This window comes from Heterocephalus glaber, unplaced genomic scaffold (genome assembly GCF_053883595.1).
Source record: "Heterocephalus glaber isolate CG9 unplaced genomic scaffold, H.glaber_assembly_v1.0 deba00000896, whole genome shotgun sequence".
NCBI lineage: Eukaryota > Metazoa > Chordata > Mammalia > Rodentia > Bathyergidae > Heterocephalus > Heterocephalus glaber.
This window is the reverse complement of record NW_028258170.1, coordinates 1,514,171-1,527,440: the sequence shown is the minus strand read 5'-3', so window position 1 is coordinate 1,527,440 and position 13,270 is coordinate 1,514,171. Positions and strand designations below refer to the sequence as shown.

General features: G+C 36.3%; 2 pseudogenes; both read left to right on the top strand.

The window, feature by feature from the left end:
* On the top strand, positions 1–914 carry LOC147828862 (olfactory receptor 5W2-like; annotated as a pseudogene).
* Positions 915–11,873: 10,959 nt separating this feature from the next.
* Positions 11,874–13,069, top strand: LOC101709403 (olfactory receptor 5W2-like; annotated as a pseudogene).
* The last annotated feature ends 201 nt before the right edge of the window (positions 13,070–13,270 follow it).

Genomic DNA, 13,270 nt, shown 5'->3' with positions numbered 1-13,270 from the left:
ATGGATGGGGGAAATTGCTCTGCCTTGAATGAATTCAGTTTCCTGGGAATTACTGGTAACAGAGATATCAAAATGAACCTTTTCACTGTATTTCTCCTGGTTTATCTCTTTGGTCTCCTGGCAAACCTTGGCATGATGACTGTGATAATGATGGATCCCCATCTGCACACGCCCATGTACTTTTTAGCCACCTCACTCTCTTTGACCTCTGCTATTCCACAGCAATTGGGCCGAAGATGCTGGTGGACTTGGTGGCCCAGAGCAGGTCAATCCCTTTCTTGGGCTGTGCTCTGCAGTTTCTGGCCTTCTGTATCTTTGCAGACTCTGAGTGTCTGCTGATGGCAGTCATGGCCTTTGACTGGTACAAAGCCATCAGCAGCCCACTGCTCTACACACTCACATGTCCAGGAGGCTGTGCTCCCTGCTGGTGGTGGGGGTTTACCTGGTGGGACTGGCAGATGCTCTGATACACAGCCCACTGGCATTCCACCTGTGTTTCTGTGGGTCTATTGAAATCAATCATTTCTTTTGTGATGTCCCTGCTCTTCTATTAGTATCTTGTTCTGACAAATGGGTTAATGAGTTGGTGATATTCACTATTTTTGATTTTATAGAATGGAGCACCATCTCAGGCATTCTTGTCTCTTATTTTTATATTATCTTAGCAGTCATAAAGATCTGCTCTGCTGAGGGAAGTTTCAAGGCTTTCTTCACCTACACCTCCCACCTCACTGCACTTGCCATTTTCCAGGGAACCATGCTCTTCATGTACTTCCATTCCAGTTCTACCTACTCCCTTGATCAGGACAAAATGACCTCACTGTGATTCCCATGTTAAACCAGCTGATCTACAGTCACTTAACAAGGATGTGAAAGAAGCTCTGCAGAAGCTGAGAAACAAAAAGTGGTTTTAAATAATTGCATTACATCTAGATGTAACACACATATAATGTTGCTTATTTTGAAAAATTGCATTGCATTATGGACCATGAATTGTGGCACACAGTTAACTTATTGAAATAAGTGTTTACATTAATTTTTAATATAAGTAAATGTTGCAGATCTCCCCATGTGCCATGTTCAATTATTATTGTGTATGGATCTGAACTATTCCCTGTGTAAGTTTTCCTGATTTTCTCAGATGTGCCACAGTAGGATTTGCTCACATGCTCATTCAACTTCAATTATACTGAAGTCTATTAAGTGTTTACTAATTGCCTCTTGGCACTGTATATTTCATGGCAAATCCAGTGTATTTACCAGAGAATCTCATATTCTAAGAGAAGGAATAAAAAGTACTTAAAATGAGCAATCAATTTACAGTAAGGCTTTCAGCCATTCTGAGGTAAGAAGAATGAGGCTGTAATCCAGAGACAATGTCCCATTTAGTATGGAGGAGAAAGTCATTCTTAGCGATATTAAGTGTGCGACCTAAGTAGAGACATGGAGGGGAGAGGAAGGGATGTTGATCAAGGGTCTTGGCAATCAGAGAAATCCTGAGGTACATAGAGGTTGATAGGTCCATTATGTTTGGAAAGAAAAGTAGTACCACCATTTTAGGATATAAATGAAATATGACAGGCCTGATCAGTATCTCTATCTCTTCTTTTTTTTCTTCTTCTTTATCTTCACCCTAGTTAAATGCTTCTCTATTCATTTCCCTTAAATCATTATATATCCTTATTTCTTTAGTCATTCTCTCCAATGTGAGAAACTAAGCATTTTTTATCCCAAGGCTGCACCTTCTGTCCTTATTGTCCCAAGCACTTACATCATGTCTGAGACACACAGAACTGGAAAGTAAAGAGTAAAAGATAATCCAACATTTTTGGGTGCTTATTGGATGTTGATATACAAAAATTCCCTGAAGGTATGATAAGTATCTAAAATACACAGAAACTTACATATACCTCCACACACTCTACTATCTAAATACACATAAAATGGGTATGAACGAGAAGTTAAAGAATCTACAAAGATACGAATCATAATTTCCTAAGAATATAAAACATCCATCTGTTTATCTTCTTGATACTTTCCTTTGTTACAATCTCTAGTTTTGTGAGACTCAGGCACTGAATGAGCTTCTTGGGAAACCCAGGGAATATCTGTACATTTGAAGGCCAACATAAGACACACTGGCTTCCTTAATTATCCATTACAATTGCAGAAGCTTGAGCCAGGGGTCCCGTTATATTCCATATTGTATCTGTGACATTCCCAAAGTAAAACGTTTCAGGATAGAAATAAAGCCCAAGGTAAGTGGGTGTGGGGTTTCATACCTCCAGTGCCAGCACTCTGGGAAGTTCAGCCTGGAGGGTGGCAAGCTGTAGCCCAATCTAGGATACTTTGAAAATTAGGAAGAGGCTGGCTCAGGTATAGATAGATGATAGATAGATAGATAGATAGATAGATAGATAGATAGATAGATAATTAAGGGGGGGGATGTGGCTCAGGGTGAAAGTCCTGAGATGAACCCTAAGTACCAAAGAGAAAGAAGGAAGGAAGGAAAAGGAGAGAAAGAAAGAAAAGAAGGAAGGAAGGAAGGAAGAAAGAAAGAAAGAAAGAAAGAAAGAAAGAAAGAAAGAAAGAAAGAAAGAAAGAAAGAAAGAAAGAGAAAGAAAGAAAGGGAAAGAAAGAAGAGGAATGCACAGGTCAAGAGTGACTTGGAAACACGTTATAGTCCTGGACCAAGTATAAAAAAGATGAGTCACTTAAGGTATGTAAATAATATTAGACTACATTTCTTATCTTTTTCGATCTGAAAGAAAGCAATGAAGACAGGATGAGATTCAGAAGACTAAATCAATTTAAGCACCACCCTTTTTACATGGTAACCTCTTCAAATTCTGAATGCCATGGAGATGTCACAGTAGTGGACACACAGCTTTATAGGACCTTTTATGGAGGGGGTGAATGTCATGCAGAGGCTCATGTGCTGAAAGTCTGTACCATAGCAGGGAGCTATTGGAAGTGTGGGGTCCAGTGAGAGGTGCGGCTAGCTGGAAATCTCCCAGCCATTTGAGAATGTGTCCTTAACTCATTACTGAGGCCCTGGCACATTTGTTTCTTCTCCTTGCTTCCTTCCCAGGTACAACATGGTCACCAACTCCCTCTGCTATGTGCAGCTGCCCTGCTGGGACACCTTTTAAAGCCTAAACAAAGGGGCCAAATGATGATAGCTGAACCCCTAAAGCTGTGACCTGAAACAAAACTTGCTGCTTCTAAAGAGTATCATCTCAGGGATTTTATGGTAGCCTAAAAAGCTGCTGGCAATAAAGGAAATAACACCAGAAGTCTTTTCTGATGTACAGATTCCATTTATCTGACTGAAATAAGAGTTAATACTTCCAGCAATTTTTTGATCACATTTGAGCACTACAAAAACACAATAAAAAAGAACAAAAGCAGAAAACTACCTCCTTGAATGAATTCATTTTCTGGGGAGTTTCCAGTAATCCTAAAATCCAAATGACACTATTCAGCATATTTCTCATTATTCAACTCTTGGATCTTATTTCCAATCTTGTAATCTTTGCAAACCACGTGAAGTTTCTGCATGTAGTTGCAGTAAATTAATTGTCATTGTGGTGCAGTATTTGTGCAAAAATATCATTATCTTCTCTAATGTTGATAGTCATACAATTAGTTGTCTTCCCTTTTCTCATTAGTAATAATATTACTGTGAACATTCTTATGCCTTTATTTGGGTAGACATATATTTATCTCTGTGAGAAATAGGGGTTAATAATATATGAGTGTGTGTGTGTGTGTGTGTGTGTGTAATGCACATGATTGTTCACAGTGTGTGAATCCTCCATTTGTTTAGGATGCTCACAAATATTTAATCTTGTGCATCATGTTAGTATTAGATAGTGAATGTTTATTTCCCTGATGACTCCTGGAGCTAGATATCCACTTATAAAATAAAAATCAAGTGCCATTTGTAGCTTTTTTCTATCCTTACAAATTAACACATTTTCTGGGCTGAGGTTTGGGTAAAGAGAAAAATTCACATTATTATTCTCAAAGGGCTAGTTTCCCACATAGAAATTTAATTACATAGAAAATAATTACACAGAAGTAATTATTTAGGAAATACAGGACCAGATTACAAGGGGCTAGTATGATTATTAAGGTAAATTTAGGTCCTGTCTAACAATGTTTAAATTGAAGGGAATTGTATTCCTTGGAGAGAGTGAATAACGTGATGGCAAAATTAATAGGTACCAAAAATACCTTCCATATTTTTTGGACTAAAAGGATTGTCCATTCTTTCTAATATATGTCAGAGAAGAAGATACGGATAGTACAGTTCCTGGGGAGCACAATCACATGAGTGTCTTTAATGTGTGGAAAACATTAAAATTAGTTACTTTGGATCTGTCTCCAATAATTCCCCCCTCTGGAAAAAAGTTATTTTTCTATCAGTGCTACTAGCCAAAGAATGACAATAAAACAGGAAAAGAAATTGCAATGTATCACTAAAAAATCTTTCCCTAAATGAAAATATTTTAGTCATTTATATTTGTTATTCCCTCATTATAGGGAAATATTGCCCCTGTCTACTGTCAGGTCAGACTCAAGATAACAATGAGTTGCAATATTTGTGTGCATACATTTCTTTATATCTCTCAGTTGTTATAAATTTTATACATCAAATTATTCATTTACTTGCTATTCACTAAGAATTAAGGTAACTACATTAAGACAGGATTTATGGAGTAGATAATTATTCATTAGATTCATTAGGAGTCTTTAATGAATTTTCTAAACTCTATTCATGCAGCCATCATTCACATGTTATGAAACATCCCATAGAAGATGGGACACAGTGCACAGAGGCTGCCCCATGGCTTTTGTGCCTCACAGCCTTGTTGCACAAGGACATTTAGTTTCTATTTGATTCCTAGAATTCTGTGATAAGGCAGGACTTTTGAGACCAGTGCTAAACATATTGAAATGTCCCACTACAATGAATAAAACAGATTTTTTTAATCAACCTGGTAGCTATTTCTATCGGATTTTTTTGCACTCAAATTCTGCTAGGATGTTGACTTGGTGTAGAGATGGGATTGGATGACCTCTCCAATTCCCTTAGAAACCCAAGAATCATCAATTTTTGTGAAATTAGCATAAATACACTGTAATAATCCATGAGAGTTCACAAGAGATTGCTTTTCAAAAAGAGATATACATTTTTTCTTACAGCATTGTAGTGAGAGACCCATTGAGAACAAGTGCTTTGGGTTAGACAGATACTATGCCTATAAAATTCCTGATGTGCACTGATTATGCATGGATCTCTTTTGATATCTGTATAATGAAGTTGTTAGAGATGGAAACACATTATAACATAGGAAATACATGATATAGAAAGAGATAAGTTAAATAATATAAAATAATTGTGTGGACATATATTAAGATATGTACAACAGTATACATTTAAACATAACATTTTCCCTTCCAACAAAAGAATTGCTAGAAAAACACACAAAAACTAGAATTCAGGTATTTTGCAGTCAGAAATACATAAATGAAGAATTTAGTCCTCAATCCTTCCTAATGAAAAAGTCTACAGAAGTTAGTGAGTAAAATAAAAGACTCATGTTGGGGTGCATTTAGAGCATTATATTGTTGGTTATAGGGGATATATTATGTAGCACACAAAATTAACACATCCTTTGCTGCCTATTATTAAACATTATTGGAAATAACAGATCACCAAAGTAGCTATAGAACATAAACAAAGGTTGGCTAATTCTTTAAATCAGTATTCTAACATATTTCTTCAGGTCTTTTATTTCTACATGTTTGCACTCTACAATGATCAACTTCCCCCTTGTATTTGTAAACTGTCAGTAAAAATTGGTCTAAAAATAAGTTACTTCTCTTGGTCGGACATTCACCAACTTAACTAACTGAATATATTTAACTACTATTTCTGAGGCAAATCTATAAGCCACTGACTATAGAAAAATAAAACCAATTTGATCAGATTAAAAAAACATTAAAGAGAACCTTCTAGGGATAGTGAAGATTGCACAGAAATAAAGCAACTGTAATGAAAGTGGTGGGTGTGGACTTGGGGGAGAAATCAGATAATGATTAATGACACTACCTGTATCTAGGATTAAATCACATCTACATTGGAGTGACGGAGACTGTTTTCGTAATGGAAGAGTCAAGATAGACAATGAAAGGACATGGAATTATTTTTTTGCAATTTATTAAATTATTTTATGGGTACATTGTAGGTATACAACACAATTACATTTCTCATTGGGAACTGTACCTTTACATAATGCATCTTGGTTCTTCTTTTTTCCCCATTCTTGCCCTCCCTTCACCCCCTACACCCTTCCCTATTTACAAAGAATTTATTTTCATTTTTTCCATTTCTCATCATTTTTCCTTTCCCTTCTTTCCTTTCCTCTGCCCCTCCCAATACACCTACCCCCTTTGGACCTTCTCTTCCTATTTTACATTATCGATTATTCAGTCTAATCGTTGGTACATTTTAGGTATACAATATAATGACATTCATCATTGGAAATTTGCAACTTTACATAGTCTCTCTTGGTTCTTATTTTTCACCCTTGCCCAGCCTTCCCTTCAACCCCTCCAGTCCTCCCTATTTACAAAGACTTCATTCCTATTTTTCCATTTTCTCATATTAATCCCATTCCCTTCTATCCTTTCCCTTAGCCTTCCCACTTCCTTCCCCTTTGCCCCTTTTCTTCCTGTTTCACATTACCTATTACACATTTAGTCCTTATTTACTCTTTCAGTTTCTCACAACAGAGAAACTATTCAGTATTTATACATGTGTGTCCTATTTATTTCACTTAAGAGTATCACCTCAATGTGCATCCACTGAGCTATAAATGTCTCTAATTTCTCATTTTTTATGGCTGAGTAGTACTCTATCTTGTAAAAAACCCAAGTTTTTTTTATCCAATCTCCAGTTCATGGGCATTTGGGCTGTTTCCAAGTTTTAGCTATCACAAAGTGTGCTGCTATGAACATGGGCACACGTATATCACTGTGGTATGATTCTTTTAATTCTTTGGGGAAGATCCCCAGCAGTGGAATAGCAGGGTCAAATGGGACTTCCAGTCCTAGTTTTTGAGGTATCTCCATACTGATTTCCACAGTGGTTGAAGCACCCTTCACTCCCACCAGCAGTAGAGCAGAGTTCCTCTTTCCCCAAATCCCCACAGCATTTGTTATTCGTTGATTTCATGATAGCAGCCATTCTTTCTGGAGTGAGGTGGAATCTCAGCATTGTTTCCATTTGCATCTCTCAAATGCCCAGTGATGTTGAACATTTTTTCATGTATTTATTTGCTATTTCTACTTCTTTATCTGAGAAATGTCTGTTCATTTCAGATGCCCATTTTCGGATTGGGTCTTTACATTTGGGGGCTCTGATCTTTTGAAATTCTTTATAGATTCAAGATAGTAGAGCTTTGTCTGAGGAAAAGCAGGTGAAGATTTTTTCCCACATTGTGTGTTGTCTCTTCACACTGCTGGTGTTTTCTCTTGCTATGCAGAAGCTTTTTCATAAGAAGAGATCCCACTTATTGATTGTTTGTGCTAGTTCATGGGCAACTGAGGTTTTGTTCATAAAATCTTTTCCTACACTAATGTCTTCAAGAGTTCTACCTAACCTCTGTTCCAACTGGTTCAGAGTTTCTATTTTAATATTTAGATCTTTAATCCATTTCAATTTTAGTTTAGTGCACTGCAAGAGATATAGGTCTAATTTTAATCTTTGGAAAGTTGAAAGCCAATTTTTCCAGCACCATTTATTAAAGAGGCTATCTTTCCTCCAGTGAGGGTGTTTGGCTCCTTTATCAAAGATGAGATGGCTGAGTGTGTCTGGCATTGTTTCTGCATCTTCTGATCTGTTCCACTTATCCTCAGGTCTGTTTCTTTGCCAGTACCATGATGTTTTTATCACAGTAGCTTTGTAGTGTAGTTGCAGGTTGGGGATTGTGATACTCCCTGCCATGTCTCTGTTACCTAGAATTGCTTTTGCTATTCTGGGTCTCTTCTTGTTCCAAATGAATGTTTGGATTGTTTTCTGATATCATATTCAATCTCTCTTTTCAGAGTGCTTTAGTTTTCAGAGAAGAGGTCTTTGATTTCTTTTGTTAGGCTGATTCCCAGGTATTTCAGTTTTTTGGATGCTACTGTGAAAGGAATTGTTTGCCCTATTTCTCTCTCAGTGAGTCTGTCATTCACATAAAAGAAAGCTATTGATTTTTGTGTGTTGACCTTATAACCAGCTACTTGACTGAATTTGGTTATTAAGTCTAGAAGACCTGTGGTGGAGTTCTTGGGGTCTTCTATATACAGTATCATGTCATCTGTAAATAATGACAATTTGACTTCTTCATTTCCTATCGTTATTCATTTTATTTCTTTCTCTCATCTAATTGCCGTGGCTAATGTTTCCAAAACTATATTGAACAAGAGTGGTAATAGTAGACATCCTTGTCTTGTTCCTAATTTTAGTGAGAAGGATTTCAACTTTTGACCATTTAGGATGATATTGGCTGTTGATTTTTCATAGATGGCCTCTACCAGTTTGAGGTCGAGACCATATATTCCAATTTTTTGTAGGGTTTTTATCATAAATGAATGTTGGAGTTTTTCAAATTCTTTTTCTGCATCTATTGAGATAATCATATGGTTTTTGTCCTTGGCTCTATTGATATAGTGTATTATATTGATTGATTTGCATATGTTGAACCATCCCTGCATCCCTGAGATGAATCCCACTTGATCAGGGTGTATGATCTTTATGATGATCTTCTGCATTCTATTTGCCAGTATCTTATTAAGGATTTTTGTATCTATGTTTATTAGTGAGATTGGCCTAGAGTTCTCTTTTTCGGTTGGGTCTTTCTCTGCTTTGGGGATCAAGGTGATGATTGCTTCCAGGAATGGATTTGGGAATATTGCTTCTCTTTCAATTCCACTGAAGAGTTTAAACAGTAGTGGCAGCAGTTCCTCTCTAAATGTCTTATAGAATTCAGCAGTGAAGCCATCAGTGCCCAGGCATTTCTTAGTTGATACGTTTTAAACTACATTTTCAATTTCATTGGTTGATATTAGGTTGTTCAGAATTTTTAGGTCTTCTTCGTTCAACTTTGGTAATTCATATATATCTAGGAATCTGTCCATTTCTTCTGTGTTGTCCATCTTATTGGCATATAGGTTCTGGAAGTGGGTATTGATGATCCTCGGGATTTCTGCTGGGTCTGTTGCAATTTCACCCTTTTCACTCCTAATTGCATGGGTTTGGGCCTTTTCTTTCCTTTTTCTGATAAGGTTGGCTAAGGGTTTGTCAATTTTGTTGATTCTTTCAAAGAACCAACTCTTGGCTTCATTGATTTTTTGTGTCATTCTCTTAGTCTCCATTGCATTGATTTCTCCTCTGATCTTTATAATTTCCTCCCTTTTTTGAGCTTTGGGGTCATCTTGCTTTTCCTTTTCTAGAAGCTTGAGGTTCAGTATCAGGTTGTTTAATTGGGTTCATTCTGTTTTCCTAATATGTGTATTCACTGCTATGAATTTCCCTCGTAAGACTGCTTTCATTGTGTCCCATAGTTTCCGATATGTTGTATTGTCATTGTCATTTAATTGAAAGAACTGTCTGATTTCTTGTTTAATTTCCTCTGTGGCCCATTGGTTATTCAGAAGTGTGTTCTTCAATTTCCGCATTTTTATGAAATGTTTCTAGATTCTTTTGCTATGGATCTCCAATTTCATCGCACTATGGTCTGATAATATACAGGGGATAACTTCAATTTCTTTGTACTTACTTGAATATGTTCTGTGTGTGAGTATTCTATTTTTGAGAATGACCCATGTGCAGCTGAGAAGAATGTGTATTCTGATTTTGTGTGTTGAAGACTCTGTAAACATCTGTTTAGTTCATTTGTTCAAGAGTTCAATGGAGTTCTAATATTTCATCACTTATTTTTTGTCTAGTTAATCTATCTATTTGTGACAGTGGGGTGTTGAGGTCCCCTACTACAACTGTACTAGTGCATATATGACTTTTCATGTCTGTTTGTATTTGTTTTATATAGTTGGGCACACAAGTGTTTGGTGAATAGATATTTATGATTGTCATGTCTTCCTCTTGGATTGTTCCCTTTACCAGGATATAGTGTCCTTCTTTGGAAAGGACATGGAAATTATTATGTACAGGATGTGCTTCAGTTTCATTTGATGTGTGATTTCACTCAAAGAAGGCATGAATTTATAGTACCTTGAATCGTAGTGTTAAAACAATCTAGAGAGTTCCAGATATTAATTTCCTGATTTTGGTTAAGAAATAAAAGTTCAGCCCTATGAATATATTGCAGGAGTCCCAGAGGAAAATATTGCACCTGATCCAGGAATTCAATTAATTATGTTGGGATAGCACAAAAGACCCAAAGAGAGGCTGACATGATGTCAGGGATTACTGACAGGTGAAAATCAATATGATCTGCATACTGTTCAGGCACAAGAGAAAGGGACAGGAGATTTTCTTGTACCAGGTGAGTTTATGAATGGCCATGTTTAATCAACACAGGAAAATTAGAACTCTGCTTTCTTTCTCAAGTGGAGAAATAAGTCTTGAGTTATGTATATTTGAATGATTTTATAGCTGATTATTCAGTAAAATAAACTGTATTCTAATGGCTCTATTGTGATATATTCATGCTAGACCTGTGTGAATGTTACCAATTTCATTTTGCCTTTGTATAGGAATTGTAAAGTTTTTACTTAATCATATTTTAATGCAGATTTATACTAGTCCACTCCTTGTAAAAGTCAGTCCACAAGTTATGTGATACTTTCAAATTTAAGTTTGTTCTAGATTTATATAAATAATCAGAGTTAACAAGTAAAACATACACATTTATGCAAACTTGAGTCCTTACCATATTAATATCTAAAAGAAATAAAGACTACTCCTCTTCCAATTTTTATGTATAAGAATATATACTGGAAACTTCAACCACACATGTACACAAATAATAATATAAACATAAGAAATAGAAGCTTGTATATGTAAGAATTTTACTATCTCTGTCCCATTTTCTTTTTAATGAAAAAGTCAAATTAAAAGCCAATGATAAGCCAGTTTAATTATTATATATTGCTGTCCCCACTTGATATTATAGTATCTCTTTCCTTTTTTAATGGATTTGTTTGCAGAGTTGGATGAAGTAGAAAAAGGGGTAATATAAGCCATAGAAATCAAGTGACATTGTTTGACAAAAAAGTTGAAAAATATTTTATTTTTTTAATGAAACCTGGACAACACAATATAAAATATTTTATTTGGTAAGCAACATCATCAACTGCAATGAACTAGACAATGCTTCTTAAACAATGTAATAATTATTATTCTTTTGTCCAGCATATGGGATATTTAGTATTGTGTGTTTTGGATGGTCTTGCTACTTCTATATTTTTCTATCATTTTTAATCTAAGATCCAAGTTTGAATTCATGTCAATTCTTACATGGAAAGTGCTAGCATAGAGTATGTCACATGGCTCAAGAAGTGTAATTGAATGTATAATCAAGGTTGATCAGCTTAAGAAGCTTTTGTTTTTTTAGCTTGATGAAGCATCATTTGTACTGCATTTTTATTTGATTTGGTGCATGTCTGCAGTACATTCTTAGGAGGGATTTGCTTTGCATACGTAACAATCTTAATTCTACCCTTCCTCTCACCTCCCTTCTCCACTCTTCATCTCTTCATCCTCTTCCCACTTGATCAAGATCTACCTCCCTACCTCCTATCTAGCTAGTATATTGCTCTTTAATTATATTTAGGGTTTCTGTATAGGAGAAATCATGCAATATTTAAGCTTGAATTTTTTTATTTACTTCACTTAACATTATGGTCTAAATGTGCATCCGTTATCCATGTTCTTCATTCTATAAAGCACAGTAAAACTTTCACAGTGGGACATTCCTTGGATGTTTATTATTGAAAGAAAAGTTTATAGAAATGAAGCATGTTCTGCCTCAATCATATGGATATGTAGAAAAATCAATAGTTAATCTATCTTTGTCCTGTCGATTTTTCCAGCAGTTTCTAATAAGAACAAAGAAGAATGAACAGTGGAAATTGTTCATCATTATCAGAATTCTTTCTCTTGAAAATTATCAATAATTCTGAAATGAAAGTAGTTCTATTTTTGTCACTTCCAGTAGTTTATCTCATTATTCTCCTGACTAATCTCAGAATGATCATTTTAATCAGAGTGGATTCCTGGTTGCACATGCCCGTGTATGTTTTCCTCAGTCACCTCTCATTCTCTGACCTCTGCTACTCCAATGCAGTTGGCCTCAAGATGCTGGTGGACCTGCTTGCTGAGAACAGATCGATTCCCTTCATTGGCTGCACTCTGCAATTCTTCACCTTCTGGGTATTCCCTGATGCTGTATGTGTGCTGCTGGCAGTGATGGCCTTCGAATGGTAGAAGGCCATCAGCAGCCCCCTTCTGTACACAACCCACATGTCCAGCAGGCTGTGCACCCAGCTCCTGGCTGGGGTTTACTTGGTGGGACTGGCAGATGCTCTGATACACACCATTCTGACATTCCACCTGAGTATCTGTGGGTCTAATGAGATTAATCATTTCTTCTGTGATATCCCTCCTCTCCTCTTAAGATCTTGTTCAGATACTCAGATCAATGGGCTGGTCATTTTCACTATTTTTGGATTTATAGAACTGTGCACAATTTCAGGAGTCCTTGTTTCCTATTGCTATATCATCTTATCTGTTTTAAAGATCCACTCCGCTGAGGAGAAGGTCAAAGCTTTCTCCACCTGTGCCTTCCACCTCACTGCATTTTCCATTTTCCAGGGAACCATGCTCTTCATGTACTTCTGTCCCAGTTCTTCCTACTCCCTAGATCAGGACAAAATGACCTCACTGTTTTACACCCTGGTGATTCCCAGCCTGAACCCTCTGATTTACAGTCTAGGGAACAAAGATGTGAAAGAGACCCTGCAGAAGCTGAGAAACAAGAAGTGGTTTTAAATGATTGTATTATATCTACATGTAAGACATATAATGGTGGTGGTTTTGAAAAAATATCTGCCCTGCTACAGAGCAAATTGTACTATATATGTAGTTAAGTTTACTGAGACAAGCCTTTGTACTGACACCTAATTATAAGAAAATGTTGCAGATTTCCAAACTTGTCATGGTTCATTTTTGCTTTGAATTAATTTGTGGAAC